This window comes from Pyrgilauda ruficollis, unplaced genomic scaffold (genome assembly GCF_017590135.1).
Source record: "Pyrgilauda ruficollis isolate IOZ18807 unplaced genomic scaffold, ASM1759013v1 scaffold48, whole genome shotgun sequence".
Lineage (NCBI taxonomy): Eukaryota > Metazoa > Chordata > Aves > Passeriformes > Passeridae > Pyrgilauda > Pyrgilauda ruficollis.
In genome coordinates, this window is record NW_024526377.1 from 1,454,032 (window position 1) to 1,473,999 (window position 19,968).

The 19,968-nt window shown below is 53.9% G+C and overlaps 1 protein-coding gene across 2 annotated transcripts in view; it reads left to right on the forward strand.

Moving 5' to 3' along the window:
- The window catches only part of HIVEP3 (HIVEP zinc finger 3), a 250,826-nt gene that overhangs the window by 136,540 nt on the left and 94,318 nt on the right, over positions 1 to 19,968 (forward strand). For both annotated transcript variants that reach the window (XM_041479337.1, XM_041479336.1), the window contains exon 4: positions 1,321 to 1,413. The gene's annotated coding sequence lies outside the window, so the exon portion shown is untranslated. The remainder of the gene's footprint in view (positions 1 to 1,320; positions 1,414 to 19,968) is intronic.

Below are 19,968 nucleotides of genomic sequence, written 5' to 3' on the forward strand. Positions count from 1 at the left end.
AAAAAAATCAAGCCCTGGGATGTGTTGTAGGGATCCATCAGGCACGGGGTCGGTGCTGGGCAGCTCCGTGAACAGGGCGTGAGGAACCCGGAGTTCCCTGCGCTGGAAACTCTGGAAACCCTGGCAGGACCGGGTTGTCCTGCCTGTCCCTGGCTGTTCCCACTGTCCCCGCTGTCCCCGACTGTCCCCAGTGTCCGGGCTGTCTCCGTTTTCCCCAGTGTCCCCACTGTACTCAGTGTCACCACTGTTCTCAGTGTCCCCGCTGTCCCCGGCTGTCCCCAGTGTCCGGGCTGGCCCCAGTGTCCCCGCTGTCCCCGCCGTCCCTCTCGCAGCCGCAGGGATGCTCCGGGAGAGGTTCGCAGTGTCCCCGGGCAGGGCTGCCCCGCTGCCACTGCCGCATCCGAGGGAAGGGCTCCGGCTGCCGCGAGGGGAGAGGAGCGGAGGGGAGAGGAGGGGAGCGGAGAGGAGCGGAGGGGAGCGGAGAGGAGCGGAGAGGAGCGGAGGGGAGCGGAGAGGAGCGGAGAGGAGCGGAGAGGAGGGGCTCCCTCGCCATGCGCTGCCGGGGGTAGACGCCGCGGGTGCGGGAGCGCCGGAGCCGGGGCAGATGGGGAGGAACGAGGAGGAGGAGGATGTGGGGGAGGAAGGCGGCGGGAGGGATGGAGAAGGAAGGGAGGGGGGGAGGGAGGCGGCGGGCGAGCCGCGCTCAGCGCCCGACCCGCAGCGCTGCCTCTGCCGCCGGGTTCCCCCGGCTACCCCCGGCCCCTGCAGGCAAGGAGGGGTGGGAATCACGGCTCGGGCGATGGGAAGGGCTGTGGAGAGCGTGCGGGCAGCTCGGAGCCGCTCTCGTGTCCGGCCCGCCCAGCTCGGCCCCCGGCGGGGCAGCGGCACCGGGCAGCGGCCGGAGCATCCCCGGGGATGGAGGATTCCCGGGGCTCGAGGGTCCCAGAGCTGCAGGGTCCTCCTGGCCGGAAGATCCCGCCGCTGGAGGACCCCCAGAACTGGAGGATCCCCAGGCTGGAGGACTCCCAGGACTTGAGGGTCCCCAGAACAGGAGGACCCCCAGGACTGGAGGATCCCTGTGGCCGGAGGATCTCTGTGTCCAGAGGATCTCTGTGTTCAGGGGATTCCATGTCCAGAGGATCCGGTGTCCAGGGGATCCCGTGGCCGGAGGATCCCGCGGCCGCGCGCGGAGCCCCAGCCGCCGCTTGACAACAGGAAACAATGTGGAGTGAATGGAAAAAGGGGGAGGCGCTGCCCGAGCGACTTCCCTTGACATCACTGCCCAAATAAGGAGCTTTAAACCAACCTTTTCTATTGCAGCGCGGCAGAAGATCCCCCTGGAGCCGCGGGGTCCAGCCTGGCGCCGGCAGAGCCATGGGAGAGCCGCGGCTGCCGCGCGGGGGGCGAGTGCAGGTAACGCCGAGCGCGTCCCCCGGGCCCGGCTCCGCGGTGTGCGGGAGCGTGCCCGCCGAGCGCAGCCCTGCCGCTGCTCCATCGCGTGCCAGCCGTGCCCAGCGCCGGGAGGGCACGGCAGGGCTCAGCCGCCACCGGCGGCACAAGGGCACCCGCCGGTCAGGTCACCGCAATGGGTAACCCGGAGCTGGGTGTCGGTGATTTTAATTTTTTTTCCCCCTCCTGGGCACAGCGCGTTGTTGGACACCTCGAGGGGGTTGTGGCTCTTGATCGGCCGCCAGCACCTCCGGGGGCTGCGCTGGCACCGCCACAAGCTCGGGCTCTTAATTGGCGGCCGGCCCTAATGAGGAGCCGGGCGCTGGGGCTGAGCCGAGCGCTGGGCTGAGCTGTCTGCCTGTCTGGGACGGATTTCCTCCTTATCACTCGCACAGGAAAGCGAGCGGGGAGCCGAGGGGTTGTTCTGGGGCCACACGTGATGCGACAGGAGCTGTGCCAGCGAAACCCCTGCGGGAGCTCCTGCCAAGCAGGATGTTGGATGTCCCCAAGCCAGGGGCTGGACCTGCTGTCCCTGGGCTTGACCCGCGGGGAGTTTTATCCCTTTTAAGCGTTCCTTGATTAGCACCTGCTCATCAGCAGAAAATGAGGCAGCTTTAAAAATGCATTAAGGCCGAGTAAATGAGTGCTAACGAGTTAAGCTCCTTAATTCTCCTCGATGGAAATTAGTAACGCCTTTGATGCGCCCAGAGGTGCGATCGGTGCCTCCCGGGCTGAGCTGCTCTATGCAAATGCGGGCATTGTTATTCCGGAAAAAGGCGTTGTGCGTGGTTTGCTTTCCCCCCTCCTCGTTCCTGAGCTCCCCGGCCGTGCCGAGAGGGTCTGGCGCTTTCAGCCAGTTCCAGGCTGGCTGTGGAAGCGGCCGGGGCAGCTGACACGGTGATTTATGGTGTGAGCAATACAATCCAAGCGCTGCTCCGCTGCCCGGGGATCACCTGCAGCTCCCAGGCTTTGAGTTTCCCCGGCGCTGAAGGATTGTTCCTGTCAGGGCACGGAGCCAGGTTTTACCTTGGCTGTCTGGCCGTCCTGCTGGCCCCTCTGTCCCGACTCCCACCTCTCCCGGTTTATTTGGCGTCAGTGACCCTCCAGGAAGGTGGCTGTGCTTGTGGGGACTCGTGTTTTTCTCACAATCCCGGTGCTTCGAGGACTTTTCCTGTGGATTCTTGTGGGAAAATGTTCCCGATGGCAGCAGAGCGCGTTTCCTCAGCCAGAGCAGGTGGGGTCGGTGAGATGCTGTGATTCTCACTCGGCTCGCGGGTGTCAAAATGCTCCAAAATGTCACATTGTCCTCCTTACCCCCTTCTGCCGTGCCCTTCTTAGCTGCAGGGGTGCTGGAAATAGGATTTCTTTCAACCCTTCAGGGGAGAGTGCAGAGACCCTGGGGCGGGACAGGGGGGTTGAGCTGTGCTGTTCTGAGCTGATCCCCAGGAATTCTGCCCCAGGGTTTGCCTTGGGGCTGGTGAAAGATTCTCTGCAGCCCTTGCTAAGGAAGGAAAATCCAAAATCTGTAGAGGGCCTGTGTGAACTGTGCATCAGAGGAAAAAAAAAAAAAAAACTTGCAGGAGTTACTGGGTGATTAATTAATGAGTGTGTTGGCAGCAAACTGCTGCAGCATGGCTGGGGCTGTGTCCTCTGGGGCACAAGTGCAGTGCAGCTCCTCAGAAAGGCTCCGAGGAGCCTGGGGAAGTTCCTGCAGCCCGCAGGAAGGGGATTCACTCCCCGTGAGTGACCATTTTCATCCTCATCCACCACGGGCACTTCTCCCTTCCCTGTGCTGGCCCTCCTCCATTCCAGGAGCGTTGTGCAGCTCCTTCCCCGCGCTTTGAGCTCGGGAACGAGGTACTCTCAGAAGGTTTCCGTGCCCCCTGCGCTGCCCAGAGGCTGCCCCAGGTGCGGGAGAGGAGGGCAGAGCAGGGCCAGCCCCGCCGGCCCCGCCGCTCGGGCTTTGCTGGCCGGGCAGAGCCGGGCCGGGCCGGGCTGGGCTGGGGGGGCAGCGAAGTCCCAAATGTTTGGAGTTCTCTCTTGGAAAACACGGCTCAGGAGAATGGCTCAGTGTTCGGGGCAGCGTGATCGGATGTGGGGAACCACTCCGGGGAGCCGCGGGTGAGTCCCGGCAGCGGCGCTCCCGAAAATAACATTTCTCCTGAAGCGAACAACAGAAGCGCTGTTGAGAAACCTCCCCCGGGCTGCGGGGCCGGGGCAGCGCTGCCCTGGGAGCTTTCCCGGGAAGCCGAGGCAGCAGGGCAGTGTGTCCTGGAGGGAAATCACCGCGGCCATCCTGGGCATTGGGTGGCAGCCCGGTAATGAGGGGCTCCTGGGAACTCCCCGCGCGTCACTGGCACAGCCCCAGGGCCGCATCCAGCTGCTCCTGCCTCAGCAAAGCTGATTTTCCTCCGCCTTCCTGCGGCCCCCCCGCTCGCCCGGGCTCCTGCTGCCTCCAGCTCTGCTGTCAGAACTTCTGGCCGCACGTGTTGAGCACCGAAAGTGCCTCAGCAGCCTCCAGAGCGCGTCAAAGCCTTGGGTTTCTTGGCAAGGGGAGGGTCAAACGGAGGGAAAAAGGAAAATTACCCTCTGGGAAGGAGAGCGATTTATTTCAAATATACATTCAGCACCATTCATTGTCCGTGCCTTTAGAAAGGCTGCTTGTTAGGGGATTTTATGGCTCTGCTGGGATCTGCGGGGCTGCTTGGGATGCAGGGAAATGTTTATTCTGTTTTCCAGCCTGCCTGTTCCATTTGCTGAGCTCTCCCTTCCCACCTCTGGCTCGTTAATCCGGGGCCGTTCCTCGCTGAGCTGAGACCACCTTGCAAGAGGACGGAGGTTATTTGTGTTCCCGCTGTGCCCTGGCTGGAATTCCAGAAATTGGGCTTTCCCAGGGCACTCCGCTGCGATCCTGCTCCCTGCAATCAGGGCAGGAATCCCAAGTAGAGGAGATTTTCATCCTGCCCGGCTCTAATTACGAGACTGCAGAAGGTGAAGCTCCTAACGAGCATCAAAGGGCACTTTGTGTGTCCCTGCCGAGGGGGCTGGGAGGGAGGTTCAGGCACTCGGAAAACATTTGGGGAGTGTGGATGTGGCCATAAATCATCTTTGGTCTCCACGCTGCCTCATTTTCTCTGCAAACCCCCTAGCCAAGCCCAGCCTCTCCTCCCTGGGAAGCCCAGGCTGCCAGCAGCCCCTGCAGTGCTGATTTTTGTGCATTTCCCACTTTGTGGAGCTTTCAGAGGAGGTGAGCAGGGCCTGCAGGTGCAGCAGGTGAGGAGTGAGCCCTGCAGAGCCGGGAGGGATGGGCACAGCCATCCCTGGGTGTTTACAGAGGAAACCTGAGCAGCCTCTTCCCGCAGAGGAACAGGAACCAACCCATTCGAGACCTCGGTGGTATTTTTGTAACCATTTTATTAAAATTGTTGTTGTTTGTTTCCAGTTGGACGGAAAAATTGCAGTTTGGGGACACTTTCCTTCCTTCTGGGAAGTGCTTGGCAACTTTTGAGCCAGGATAAGTGAGGGGAAAACATGAGATCAGGTTTTCCTACCTTCCCAAAATGGACTTGCTGTAAGCAAGGGCTGCTTGCTGCTCACTGCCTTGAAGCCAGGCACCACTTTAGGTGCTTTTTAGGAGTGTTTTGGGCCCAAAATCAGAGCAGAGCAACTTCAGCACTGGGGGAAACCTCATTAAACCTTTCCTCGTGTTAATGAGGTTTTCAGCTTCAGCAGCTCCTCAGTCTCCAGATCCTAAATTGTCTTTCAGCCCATCGATCATTCCTTTCCCAGACTTTGGAGGGTCACCTGCTTGTTATCAGCCTTTGGGGTTTTGGTTCCTTTGCTCTGGTTCTCTGGTAATCCTACAGATTTCAGGCAGAGTTCTGTCAGAAAACAGCAGGATCCAGCTGAATTCAGACCTGGCATTTGGGGCTCTCCCAAATCCCATGCACCCAGACATTCAGGGCTTTGCTGCAGTTCAGAGGGGAAGCCCCAGGGGAATCCCATAAAAGTGAGCCTGGCCCTTTTCCCAGCAAGCTGAAGGGATTTCAGTGATCCCCTGAAATCTTTCCAGGGCTGAACCCCAACTTTGCCGTGCTCAGGAAAGGGTTCTGAAGGCTCTGAACCCTTTCTCCTGAAGAGTTCCCTCACCCCGAAGGCACAGAGCCACACAGGCAGCAGGTCTGGGACTGTTTAATGTCATTTGCAGGGCAATTAGGGAGAGATTTCTGCCCCAGGAGTTGCAGGACCGGCCTCCTTCACCCTCAGCCGTGGGATTTATTTACCAGGCAGCAAAGGCTGTATTTTGCTGAAGTACATCCATAAAGTTGATGACAAACTTTGGGAATGAGCCTGGTGAGTCAGCTATGAGTTTCCTTGTTGTACATTAACTTCTGCAAATAAAAGCAATTCTCTGCTTTTGGTGCTTTAGGATGCATTTTGCAGGTTTTGGGATGCATTTTGCTGGTTTAGAGTGAATTTTGCTCATTTAGGATGCATTTTGCTGGATTTGGAATGGGATCCACCTGCTGCACGTGATGGAGTGGTTGTCACTTAGGCTGTGAGGGATTTGCAGTGGAAATTGGGAAACTCAGAGGGGTTTTAGGACCTTTCAAAGGGTTCAGGAAGAACCCCCTGAGCCCTGGATTTGTGCCTGGTTCCTCCTGCCTCAAGCAATGGGAGATTCCCAGGGTAAAGGGCGGGACAGGAAGGCTCTCCCCATTCACTGCTGGATCCCAAGGGATGCACAGAGTGACCCCAGGACAGAGCTGAGGCTTTGGCACTGCCAGGGATGTGCCTCAGAGCTTTCCATGAGGCATTGCTGACTCTTCAAATGCTGCCCACGGGTTTCCTGTGTTCCCTTTATTCAAGGTTTTTGGGGTTTGTTCCCTGTCTGGGGACATTTACTGGATATATATATTTATATATATAATATGTAATATGTAATATGTCATATATAATATATAATATATAATATACTATATATAATATACTATATATAATATACTATATATTATATATTTTATTTATATAATATTTGTATATTTACTGAATAAATTTATAAATTAAAGTGATAGTGTTATGAATTAAAGCTATGGGAAAAGATGGACTGAAATGAGTGGAGGAGAAATTTAAAATAAGAGATATCCCTAAAGTCCACGTGGATGGATTCCCATGGATGCTTTTGGAAAGCCCTGGAATGGTCCTGTCACCTGTAAATCAGGAGCTGGGCTGGAAATTGGATTTGTCCCTTTTGTCCCAGGGCTGTAAATCTGATCAACACCCCTGGGACCCTTCAGCCACACTGAGTTCAGTGATTATTGAATTCTTTGTGCAGCAAATTACTCAGATTTGAGGCCTCCAGGCATCCCAGCTGGTGTGAGCTGGGAGGAGGGGCAGGACAGAGATTTTTTGGGGTGTTTTTGAGAACCCACTGAAAATCTGCTGGGTCTTTGCACGTGTTGGAGAGGCAGATCAAGTTTGGACTGTGTTTGAGAGGAAGATGCCTTCGCCCTGGAGATGGGGAGTGTTTGTCTGTGGAACAAAACAGTGCAGGGGAAGGTCAGCCTGGAACCAGGGGCAAAAATAGAGCTGGAGATGCCTCCAGCAAACGCGAGGCTGCTCTGAGCTGGAAGGAAAGTGGAGCTGGGTGTTTAATTACCTCCCACCATCTTGCCCGTGGTGCTGAGGTATTTCCTTCATGACTTTCTCAGGCTAAAATTAACAAAACCTGAAGAGAAACCACTCTTGCACCGCTCTGTTTACGTGAGAAAATTGGCTGGGGCACAACAGAGTGACCACTGTAGCCTGGAATAAGTGTGTGCTTCTTCTGGGAGTGAGGATCTCTGCTGGAAGTCGTCCTGCAAGGATTCAGAAGGGTTTGGGGCCAATCTCCTCCTGTGGAAAAGTGCATGCCTCAGTTCCCACTTCTGTAAAATGGGGTTAAAAATATTCTCCCTCCCTCCCAGGAGTGTTGCCACACTCCCCCCACAGCAGTTTGCAAAAGACCACAAAGATTTTTTTCCAGCAGGGTGAAAAACACTAAATAAAAATAAATGGCTGCTATTTTAAATGGTATTCCCAGTAAATGGTGGTGGAAGTGCTTCGGGCACAGAGAGTGACAGCAAATAACTGGGACCTGTCACAGAATCGCAAACTGCTTTAGCTGGGAGGGGAACTTCAAGATCCCAATGGGCAGGGACAGCTCCCAGTGTCCCAGGGACACTTCCAGTGTCCCAAAGCTGGCCTTGGGCACTGCCAGGGATCCAGGGGCAGCCACAGCTGCTCTGGCAATTCCAGCCCAGCCCCTCCCCAGCCTGCCAGGGAACAATTCCCAATTGCCAAGATCCCATCCAGCCCTGCCCTCTGGCAGTGGGAGCCATTCCCTGTGTCCTGTCCCTCCATCCTTGTCCCCAGTCCCTCTGCAGCTCTCCTGGAGCCCCTTCAGGCCCTGCAAGGGCTCTGAGCTCTCCCTGGAGCCTTCTCCTCTCCAGGGGAGCACCCCCAGCTCTCCCAGCCTGGCTCAGCCTCATTAATTAAACATTCCCAGCTCTGTTCACCACTCGGGGCTGGGGCATTTCAGAGCGCCCAGCAGCCACCCCAAAAAGGGCTGAAAAGTCTAAAAGAGACCCAAAGGTCATTTCAGATTTTGCCTGAAGCCAGGCTGGCTCCTCACCCCTCAGCTTTGCAGCACCCTCAGTCCCTGAGGAGCTCCCTGCCCTGCTCAGTGCCATTCCAGAGGCAATCCTGCCCAATTCCAGGAGTGTCTGTGAACCCCAAAGCCTCAGTGCCTCTGGAAAGCTGCTGTGGATGGAGCTGGGCTGGTTCAGGAGCAGCAGCAGCAGCAGGGGTGAAAGCAGCGCTGCCAAACTGGAGAAGTTCTCCTCACCCCAAGGCAGGGCTGGGTTTGTGCTGGAGCAAAACCTTGCAGGTTTTATTCTTATTTATTTATTAGGTATCATTATTTATTATATATTATTATTTATTATGTATTAGTTTATTTATGATATATTATTATTTATTCTATAGTATTTTAATTATTTTTTATTATTTATTATAATTGTGCAGGTTTTAGGATGCATTTTGCCAGTTTAGGATGCATTTTGCAGTCTCGGGGTGTATTTTTCTGAATTTGGGATGCATTTTGCAGCTTTTAGAATACATTTTCCTGGTTTTGGAATGAATTTTGCCAGTTTTGAGATGATTTTGTAGCTTTTAGGATGCATTTTGCAGGTTTAGGGTGCATTTTGTAGGTTCAGGATGCATTTTGCCTTTTGAGGGCTTTAAGGAAGGGAAGGGGAAGTGCCAGTGAGGTGTTGGCTGCTTTGCAGTGTCCCTGGGCTGGAGCTGCTTTGGGATCCTGGGCTGAGCTCAGGGCCGTGGCCCCGCTCTGCTGCCTGCGGGGTTTGAGTGTGGCCCCAGCTGGCAGAAAACGCTTTGTGCTCCTGTTTGCATTGATCAGAGCTGGGCACTGAGCACCAGCTGCGAGGGGGCAGCCAAAAGGTGAGCCCTGCAGTTGGATGTTTGAGGAAAACATCCAGGTAGGTGCAGAGAGAGGAATTTGTGAATGAAACCAGCAGGAATGCCCTGATCCTGTTCCCTGGGAGTGGAAGTGAGGCTCTGCTGGCATCCAGGGATGGAGCTGGGAGATCTCTGGGTGTGGATGTGGCTCCAGGGGAGCTGGAGAGGGACTGGGGACAAGGGACAGGACACAGGGAATGTTTCTGCCAGAGAAGATGGATGGGATATTAGGCAGGAATTGGGAAGGAGTTGTGTCAGGCACAAAACCTCTCACCAAAAACCCTGGCCCTTCAGGGCTTTTCTTGGCTTTTGAGCATTTTTGCCAAATCAGAACGAAGGGAGCAGGGGTTTGGGTTGTGTGCCTTAATAATCCCTGACTCCAATCCAGGTGATAAATGTGGTCCTTTGTCACACAAATAATTGTGTGAAAATTGGCTCTTCCAAAGAGAATTGGCTCTTCCAAGGGTCAGGAAGGCTCTGGAAGGACATGGGGACAAGAGAGATGGAGGAGGGTTCTGGGGAGCAAAAAGTTTAGGTTTTATAAAAAAAAAAAAAAAAAAAAGGCACACATATTGTTCTTTCCTGGAGAGTAAAGAGTTTGAACTGGGCAGGGCTCTTGGTGCAGGAAACAGCTTTGGAGAGGTGTTTGCTCTAACAAAAGCTGGGTTCTGGTCAATAAATGTGGGAAGTCAGAGGCACAGCGTGGTAGGGATGGAATGGGAGCACGGGAAAGTCCTGGGAATGCCCCCACAGCTCCACAGGGATGGAATGGGAGCACAGGAACGTCCTGGGAATGCCCCCACAGCTCCACAGGGATGGCACCTGCAGCTCTGCCCAGCACAGACCCCACATCACTGAATTAATTTGGGGGTGGCTCAGGAGAACACCCAGACCTGGCACTTCCCCTTCCTGCTGCTGCCCCAGAGCTCAAATCACCTTTCCCAAGGGAGGACAGACCACCTGAGGCTCAGGTGGATAAAATATCCTGAATATTTTATATTTTATACCCAGCTGCTTTGGGCCATGGGCATGGCTCATTCCTCCATCCACCACAGCAGAATTGACTCCAAAAGTGCTGCTTTGGCTCAGTGTCCATCCTCTGCTGCTCAGGGCTGGGTCTGTCCCCGTCCCCAGCGCTGGGGCAGCCTCTCCTCCCCCTGGGTGTGTGAGAGAGGCAGAGCAGGGGATGTTTTCCATTTCTCTGTGTTATTTCTGGCTCGGCTGCCTGCTCTGTAATCGCTGTGGAAACTGTTATGCTTGGGGGTTCATCAAGGAAACGCTGTGAGCTCTTCTAGGGAGAAATATCTGCAGCAAGTGGCTGCGATAGTGGTTTCATAAGGGCTGGATTTAATTGGGAACAGTGTTTCCAGGAGGGTTTTGCTGGCTCTGTTTCCCATGGAGGCAAGGAACAGCTGAAGGGAAATGGCAGAGAAGAGCCCCCGGCACGCTGGGAAAGGGGGGTTGGTGCTGGGACTCTGCTTCAGGAGAAAAAAAAAAATAAAATAAATCAGCTTTGATTTTGAAGAGGGGGGGAAAAAAGTCGGAAGAGACAGGGGGAGGAATGTGAGAAGTTGGAGATGGATGGGATTTGTGGTGGGGGAGGTTGGATCCATGAATGGGTGTCCCTTAATGGTCCCACAGCTGAGCCATGGCCACAGTGGCTCTGGTGGAGTGGCCTGAGGTGGCTTTGGGGTCCAATCCATGGCTGAGGCTGGATTTGGGGTACCAGGTTATGAACCCCAAAGCCTCAGTGCCTGTGGAAAGCTGCTGTGGATGGAGCTGGGCTGGTTCAGGAGCAGCAGCAGCAGCAGGGGTGAAAGCAGCGCTGCCAAACTGGAGAAGTTCTCCTCACCCCAAGGCAGGGCTGGGTTTGTGCTGGAGCAAAACCCTGCAGGGTCAAGTTTAGGATGCATTATGCAGGTTTTGGGATGCATTTTGCTGGTTTTAGGATGCATTTTGCTGGTTTAGGGTGCATTTTTCACGTTTTAGGAGGCATTTTGCAGGTCTTGGGATGCATTTTGCCTTTTGAGGGCTTTAAGGAAGGGAAGGGGAAGTGCCAGTGAGGTGTTGGCTGCTTTGCAGTGTCCCTGGGCTGGAGCTGCTTTGGGATCCTGGGCTGAGCTCAGGGCCGTGGCCCCGCTCTGCTGCCTGCGGGGTTTGAGTGTGGCCCCAGCTGGCAGAAAACGCTTTGTGCTCCTGTTTGCATTGATCAGAGCTGGGCACTGAGCACCAGCTGCGAGGGGGCACCACCACGGGCTGTGGTGTCCCCAAGGGGAGCATCCCTGTGCTCACAGGGGCAGAGCCCCTGGAGCTGCTCTCGGGGTACACCTGGCTCTGCTCGGCCAGTGTCAGGTATTCCTCACATAAACCGTGGAATTTCGGAATAGATGGAGTAAAAAACTGCTCAGAAATTGGGGAAGGTTCTCTGGAGAGCACCAAACCCATCTTGTAGGCACAGCACAGAGCAGAGAGGTCCCAGCTGAGCACCTGGGTTTGTACTCGTTATTAACCCTCACCATGCTGCAGCCTGGGCTGCTCTGTTTCACCAGGAATGAAAAATAAACCCACAATTTCTGCTCAGGTTGTGCTTCCTACACTGGGTCCTGCTGATCTGCCCCAGCCCTGAGGCTGGACGGGGCCACTGCTGCTGCTGGGAGCTGTGGATCACTGGATCCCACTGGTTCTGCTCATACATGAGCTGTGGATCACTGGATCCCACTGGTTCTGCTCATACATGGGCTGTGGATCACTGGATCCCACTGGTTCTGCTCATACATGGGCCGTGGATCACTGGATCCCATCGGTTCCCTGCTCACTGAGGGGTTGGGAGCTGTGGATCACTGGATCCTACTGGTTCTCCTGATCACAGAGGGGTTGTGGATCACTGGATCCCATCCTGTTCACAGGAAGCTGCGGATCACTGGATCCCATCAGTTCTCCTGCTCACAGAGGGGTTGGGAGCTGTGGGTCACTGGATCCCATGGGTTTCCCAGCTCCTAGATGAGCTGTGGATCACTGGATCCCACTGGTTCTCTTGCTCGCAGAGGGGTTGGGAGCTGTGGGTCACTGGATCCCATGGGTTTCCCAGCTCCTAGATGAGCTGTGGATCACTGGATCCCATCAGTTCCCAGCTCCCAGATGAGCTGTGGATCACTGGATGAGCTGTGGATCACTGGATGAGCTGCGGATCACTGGATCCCATCAGTTCCCAGCTCCCGGATGAGCTGGGAGGCTGCTCCAGAGCTCTGCAATGTGGGATAAACTTTAATTCATGTTCATTGTTGTTCACCACTGATTGAGAATCAGCCCCCACATCCCTGGCTGGAAATTCCACAAACCACGTGGTCCCAGCTCCGGGGCTCACCCTGGCAGGCACAGGGAGGAAAGGGTTACCCCAGGTGGGTTTGGAGCCTTTCCTGGGGTGGTTCATCTGTGGCACTTTAGAGGGCTCTTTGTCACTGAGAGGCTGAATGGGAAGGAGGAAAGGCGGTTTTGTCTGCTCTGTACATACTTGATGGTTTGCATTTCAATAATTACCTTCATAATTTAATTGTAATAATTACCTTCAATAATTACACTCAAAAGTGACTCCAAGTCACCTCTCACTTTCTTTTGGGCTCTCTGGGGGCTCTCAGTTTGTTTAACACTGCTCAGGCTGTGCCAGTTCTCCAGGGGTGGTTTATGGCCACTGAGGGATGTGGCACCCAGGGCATTGTGGCCATGGAGGGATGTGGCACCCAAGTCACTGATGGCCACTGAGGGAGGGATGTGGCACCCAGGGCATTGTGGCACTTGAGGGATGTGGCACCCAGGGCATTGTGGTCATGGAGGGAGGGATGTGGCACCCAGGGCATTGTGGCACTTGAGGGATGTGGCACCCAGGGCATTGTGGCCATGGAGGGAGGGATGTGGCACCCAGGGCAGGCATCCACCTCTCCCCGTGGAGCAGAGCCTGCCTTGCTAGCCCAGAGAGCCACAGCCACACTCCTCCAATCTGATGAGCTCAGCAATGAATTATTTATCCAGCTTTTCATTCTGCATCCATCACTCTCTGCTCTGCCTGCCCTGAGTGCCCCAGGAGCTGCTCGGGGGTGAAGCCTCCCAGGACCCCTTGGGAGGGAGGTTTGGAGCTCTGCTTGGCTCTGCCTGCCTTAACCCCCGAGGCTCCAGACACCTCCTCTGCCCCTGGCTCCTCCAGCTTTCCCAAGACCCTCAGCTTTCAGCCCAAATTGCTGCTTTCCCCAGAGCTCTGAGCTGTGAATCCCTCCTGACTTCTCTTTTTCCTCCAGCTGTGGCCAGGGATATGCTGGATTCTTCTCCTCAGCATCTCAGCTCATTTGTAGCCCAGCAGGAAAATTCTGCTTTCCTTGGGCCTTCTGCTCCAGGGCTTCCTGCAGTGAGCTTCCCTAAAAGCAGAAGCTGAGGATGTTTGCTCTTGTTTTTCAGCTTTTCTTCCTATTTTTTTTTAAGCATTAAGGGTGGCCTGGCAGCAGGGCATTGACATTTAGGATAATCTGGTGTGATCCAGCATTAGTTTTTGTGGATGTGGCTGTTTCCTTCCCTGCCTGTGTGTTTTGGCTCATGGGTTCAGGATTGCTGTGACCCAGAAGGAGACACCTCGGAGATATTTGTGGGATTTTCTTCTTCCCTTGCAGCCAGGGGCACTTAGGGGACCTCTGATCACTTCCAGAACCTCTGGGATGGATGGAATTTGTGTGCAAGCCCCAGAACTGCTGAGCCTCTCACACTCATAGTTGTTTTTCACTTGGTTTTATAGAAGGCGTCAGAAAAAAAAAAAAAAAAAAAAAAAAAAAAAAAGGTGCAGGACAGGGGAAAAGATGATTTTGTGTTCCTGTCCAGCCTCCAGCTGGAGCTCTACAGGATCTGGGCAGGGTGGAGTGCTCAGAGCAGCTCTAGGGGACTCTGCTCCACCCTTGCAGGCACCAGGGCCTGTCCCTGCAGCACCCTGGTGCTTCCCAGTGCCAAACCAGGAGCAGGAAGGGTCATTCATCATTTTAGGGCAAAAACAGCACAGATCATTAAAGATTCTCTACTGGGTGTCCAGATCCTCCTTCAGGGTTGGGATTGCACCTAAAGGGTCTCTGCCAGGGGGAATGAAATGGTGAATTTGGGGCTTTTTGGAGTGAAAGTGGCCAGGGGAACTCTTGAGTCCAGTTCTTGGGTGCTCTGCTCCTCAAGGGACAGGCTGGAGAGCTGGGGGTGCTCCCCTGGAGAGGAGAAGGCTCCATTATGATTTATGATTATAAATTCTGATATTCTCACATTAGGAGTCCAAGCAGAAGCCCAGAGCCCGCCAGGCCGGTTCAGCCCCGGTGTCCCCCGCTGCCACATCCCACCCCGACCCTCACCCGCATTTCCCTTCCTCCCACCGAGCCCAATCCCTGTCTGGCTGCAGCTCCGCTGCTCCTGCCCAGCCCGTCCCGGGAGGAGCTGCTGGGAATGGCCGCGATGAAATTTTAATTAAATCGGGGCGGTAATTTGCCGCGGAGGCCCCAGCGCCCCGGGAGCCGCCGAGGTGCGCTCGGCCCGGGCTATGCTGCAGCCCCGGCACACCGAGCCTCTTGAATATTTTATGCCTCTGCTTTGTTGCCATCCTTCCTGTGAGTCATTTTTCCAGCAGAACCCTGTGCTGGCCGTGTTATTTGACCCCCCTTTTTTTTTTATTTAACCTTTTTTTTTTTTTTTTTTTTTAACATTTTTTTTTTTTTTTTTTTTTTTAATTTAACCCCCCTTTTTAGATCTAACCCCCTTTTTATTTAACCCTCTTTTAAATTTAGCCTCTTTTTAATTTAATCCTTTTTTATTTAACCCTTTTTTTACTTAACCCCGTTTTAATTTAGCCCATTTTTTAAATTTAACCCCTTTTAAAAATTTAACCCCTTTTTAAAAATGATCCCCTTTTTAACATCTTTTTTTTTTTTAATGTAACCCCTTTTTTTACTTAACCACTTTTTAAATTTAACCCCTCTTTTTAAAATCCCTTTTTATTTAACCCCCTTTTTAAAAAATTCAAGCCCTTTTTAAAATCAAACTTTTAATTAATTTTTTTAAAATTTTTAAATTTAAGCCCTTTGGAGGGTTCCAGGGTGGGCTGGGAATCTGCTGTAGGAAGGGGATTTTATGTCCTGGCTTGGTGCTGCTGCTCTGCTGCAAAGTGCTGGGGAGCAGGCGCTGCTCCTGTGCTCAGCCTGCCTGGGGAAAGGTGGCAGTGCATCCCTAAATCCCCTGGAGCATCCCCAAAACCCCTGGAGCATCCCCAAGTCTCTTGGAGGCATCCCCAGAACTCCTGGAGAATCCCCAAAATGCCCTGGAGGCATCCCAAAATCCTCTGGAGCATTCCCAAAACCCCTGGAGCATCCCTAAATCCCCTGGAAATATCCTCAAATCCCCTGGAGCATCCCTAGAACCCCTGAATTTGTTTCCAAATCCCCTGGATTTGTCCCCAAGTCCCCTGGATTCTCAGGCTGAGGGGTTGGAAGCTCTGGCACATGTTGAATTTTGCAGGCGGTTGTTTTTCCCCATGGCTGAGCTCCCCCAGAGCTCAAAACTGAGGGGATTCCGTGAAATTCTGCATCCTGGAAAGGAGGGTTTGGAGCTGACAGCGTGGGGATGTGTGTGCAGCCTCCAAGGGGTGGGATGAGCCCTTGTGGAGGGGTTTCCTGGGGTCCCCTCCCCTTTTCCTGGTATTCACCCAACTTTTCCTGGTGTTCCTCCCACTCTTCCTGGTGTTCCTCCAAATTTTCCTGGTGTTCCCTCCACTTTTCCTGGTATTAATTTCACTTTTCCTGGTCTTCCCTCCACTTTCCCTGGTGTTAATTCCATTTTCCCTGGTATTCATCCCACTCTCCCTGGTGTTCATTCTTCCTGATGCTCACTCCACATTTCCTTGTCTTCATCCCACTTTTCCTGGTGTTAATTCCATTTTTCCTAGTGTTCCCTCCACTTTTCCTGGTGTTCATCCCACTTTCCCTAGTGTTCCCTCCACTTTCCCTGGTATTCATCCCACTCTTCCTGGTGTTCACTTTTGCTGGTGCTCACTCCACATTTCCTGGTGTTAATTCCCCTTTTCCTGGTGTTCCCTCCACTTTTCTCCGTCCCACCAAGGAGTTCTGCCTGTGCAGGTCTGGCTCTCTTTGCACCCTGAAGGTTCTGTCCCCACTAAAACCTCTCCAGTGGCTTTCCTGAATGTTATCTTGACTTTTTTCCCAAGTTTTCATTTCAGAAAATGCCCCAGGGATGGTTTTGGGGCATTCCTTGTGTTCTCTCTCTGCTCCACACCCTCTGGGCTCAGCTCTGTGCTGTTTCTCTGACTCTCAGCCCCACTCCTGCTGTTCAACCTCACAGCTCTGAGGGCAAAAATACACCCAGGTTTCATTTCAATAACTGCAGTGGAAACTTTCTATGGAAAGAAGCCACCCCAAAAAGCCCCTGCAAGAACAAAGCCTGACAGAACGACTTCCTTTGGCTGCCTCGTTTTCCGTTTGCATCAGCCCTGGCCTCCCCGGGCCTCTGCTCTTGTGGTTCTTTGGTGTCATCCAGCAGAAGTGCAGCACAACCTCTGTGCATGCAGGAGAATTCGATGCCTTTGGGTTTTTGAATCTCTCTGATAAGGGAAAAAAACCTCAACCCCAAAAAACAACTCAGCTGCACTTAATACAGATGGAGTCTGTGGCATGGGTGGAGTTAAAAATTAGAATTGCTCAAGGAGATGCTCCAGATGAGGAGGATGGAGGAAAGGAGAAAAGGAGGAAAGGAGAAAGGGAGAAAAGGAGTGGAGGGACAGAAATGGCCAAAATGTGGGAGCTGCTCCACCAGGGAGAGGGGAATGCTGAGGGATCCACCCATGGGGGCTGAGCTGCTGCTGCCAGGCTGGGAGAGCTCAGCTGGTGGGGGAGAGGCTTTGTCACAGAGCCATGGCATGGTTGGGGTTGGAAGGAACTTAAATCCCAGCCAGTGCCACCCCTGCCATGGCAGGGACACCTCCCACTGTCCCAGGTGCTCCCAGCCCCAATGTCCAGCCTGGCCTTGGGCACTGCCAGGGATCCAGGGGCAGCCACAGCTGCTCTGGCAATTCCAGCCCAGCCCCTCCCCAGCCTGCCAGGGAACAATTCCCAATTGCCAAGATCCCCTCCAGCCCTGCCCTCTGGCAGTGGGAGCCATTCCCTGTGTCCTGTCCCTCCATCCTTGTCCCCAGTCCCTCTGCAGCTCTCCTGGAGCCCCTTCAGGCCCTGCAAGGGCTCTGAGCTCTCTCTGGAGCCTTCTCCTCTCCAGGGGAGCACCCCCAGCTCTCCCAGCCTGGCTCCCAGCCCTGACTCCTTTCAGCAGTTCCACATCTTCCCTGTGTTTATCCAGTTTGTAAAGCCTTAAAATCCCCCAAAATTCCCAGCTTGGCCCCAGTGCGACAGCACAGAGCAGTGCAGGTGTCCCCTGTCCCTGTGCCCCTGGTGGGGTGGGAGCTGCTGGGCCCTTCCTGGCCGTGAGCCCTTGGGAGGAGCCTGGATATTCCCATTTTGGGGGCTGCAGAGTGAAATTTTTCATTTTTCACCACTGGCAAAGATGAAGCAAAGAATTTTTTCCTTAATGAGTTGTTAGGGCACAGCTTTGAGCATCTGATTTCCTGCTGGACTCTGTCTTGGTGCCATTTTCTGCTCAGAGATGGAGCTAATGGCCAATGTTCTGCAAAGACATTTTGGGTTTGTTTTTTCCCCTCCTCTCTCTGGCTGATTGCATCCTCAAGAGCTGCTGGTTCAATCTCAGTTCACAGCCTCTCTCCACTTCCTTCAGAGCAGCAAAGAACTTTTCCTCTGCACAAGTGCCAAAACCTCGAAGCGCCTTGTGCTTCCCCGTGCCTGTCACTCTCCTTGCTGCTCTGAGCAATTTCTAAAGACACAGCTCAGCCTGAACAACCCAAAATAAATATGATATTACAATATGATATATTAAATAAATATTTTTGGGTAAAATAAACCCGAGGAGGAGCAGGAGTGGGCCACAGGAGTAATTTTTCCCTTGGTTTTGGTGCTCTCTCGGCGTGGCTGTGGGAGAATGAATGAACAGCAGCTGCCACAGGCACTGACGTGCTCAAGAATGGATTTATTTTGAGAGTCTCATGTTGGATTTTGCTCTAAAAACTTGGAAAAGGTGGGATGAGGATCCCCTGCGGGTCTTGAAGTCAGGACATCTCTGGAGTTGCCAATTTCATGGATCCCTGGAGAGGTTGGAGCTGCTGCTCTGAGGAGCCACATCACAGAATCCCAGAATTGTTTGGGTTTTTAAAGGAAGGGACTTTAAAACTCATATTGTTCCATGGGCAGGGACACCTTCCGTGGTGGCTCCAAGCCCCAGTGTCCAGCCTGGCCTGGAACAGCCCCAGGGATCCAGGGGCAGCCACAGCTGCTGCTGTCCCCTGCAGGGAGGAGACAATTGGGGTTGCCTCCCACCCTTCATCCCAGGTTTTTACACAGACAGGACCTTGTGCTCTCCTTCCCTTGCAAAACCTGCCTGGAATCTCATCATTCCCATGGCACAGAGTGACCTCATGAGGATCTGCAGCCTGACGAGGTTAGAGATGGAGATTTGGAGGAGAACCCAGAGCAATTCCCTTTTCCCAGTGGCTCAGCCCTGATTCCAGAGCAGCCCAAACTGCTGGGATCGCTTTCCCCTTTTCCTCCTTGCAGCATCTTCAGCTCAAGGTGAGAGCTCAGCTGTGCTCTGGGCTGCGTCCATCCATGGCCACTGGGTTCCCTGAAACCTGAGGAGGGTTCCTGCCTTCAGCTGGGTTCAGGAAACCAGGAAATGCCAGCAGGATCCGGGTCAGGTGGGAGGTTTGTCACCCTTTATCCAGTGCAGGGTGTCCTGGCATGTCTCTCCTCTTCCCCTCCTTGCTTGGAGCCACCCCCACAGCTCTCCTGGAGCTGGGGTGGCCGAGTGTGTCCCACCTCAGGGCCAGCACCTGCATTCCCACATCTCCAACCCCACACCACCTGGTTAAACCCCCAAATCTGCCACGCTTTGACTCTGTGCCTCCTCTTGCTTCAGGGCTTTCTCCTCCTCTGGGGCTACAGGGAAGATTTGGGGGTTCTGAGGTGCTGAGAGCCCTGGGAAGGAGCACACAGGTGTAAATACCTGAGCAAGAATTTCTAACCCTGCACTATGCCAGGGTTTGGGTTGCCCTCACCCTTCCAGCCATTCATCCTGGGTGTTTTAACCCTCCAGGTCCTTTGGGGTATTCCTGGGGAGCCTTGCTCCCCTCAGAGCACAGCTCCAGGCTTCTCCATGGCCCCCTCCGTCTGGGAATGTGGAAACCAATGGGAATGCTGGGCTTGGGAAGGAGTATGGGAAATAAAAAACTAAGAGAGGGTTCCCCAGGAGGAGAGGTTGGGACTGGTCCCAGCCTGGTGGCCAGCCCAGCATGACAAGGCCTTGGTTTAATTCCCTGGAAGATGACAGCAAAGTTCTGCTTAGGCGTGATCCTAATCTGGCCCCTGATGTTAATTCATCCTGATTCATTGCTCAGAGCACAAGAGGCTGGGCAGGAAATGAGCAAAAAGCATTACTGAGAAAAAAAAAATCTCTGATTTCACACTTGGTGGTGTGGGGAGTGAAGCTTTGAGGATGCTGCTCTTGCTGCACCAGAATATATTCAGTTTTTTTGGTTTTGGCTCATGAAGACTCTTTCCCCTCACCCTCAGGAGCACTGGATGCAATTAAGCTCAGCAGCAATGGCCCTTGGCAGCTCCTTCCTGTAGCAGGGGAAATCACACAGAAATGGGGCAGTTTTGGGGTTTTTTCCCCATCTTAGTGGGTGAACAGCCACTGCAGAGATTCAGCTCCTCAGTGCTGTTACCTCCTGAGGATTTCGGCTTGGCTGGGCCTGGTTTTAGTGCCACCAGGCCCCAGAATGGCTGGTGGAGCTCCCAGGAGCTGCCACCCTGCCCTGGCTCGGGGAAGGGCAGAGGAATTTTTGGGAATTCGTATCTG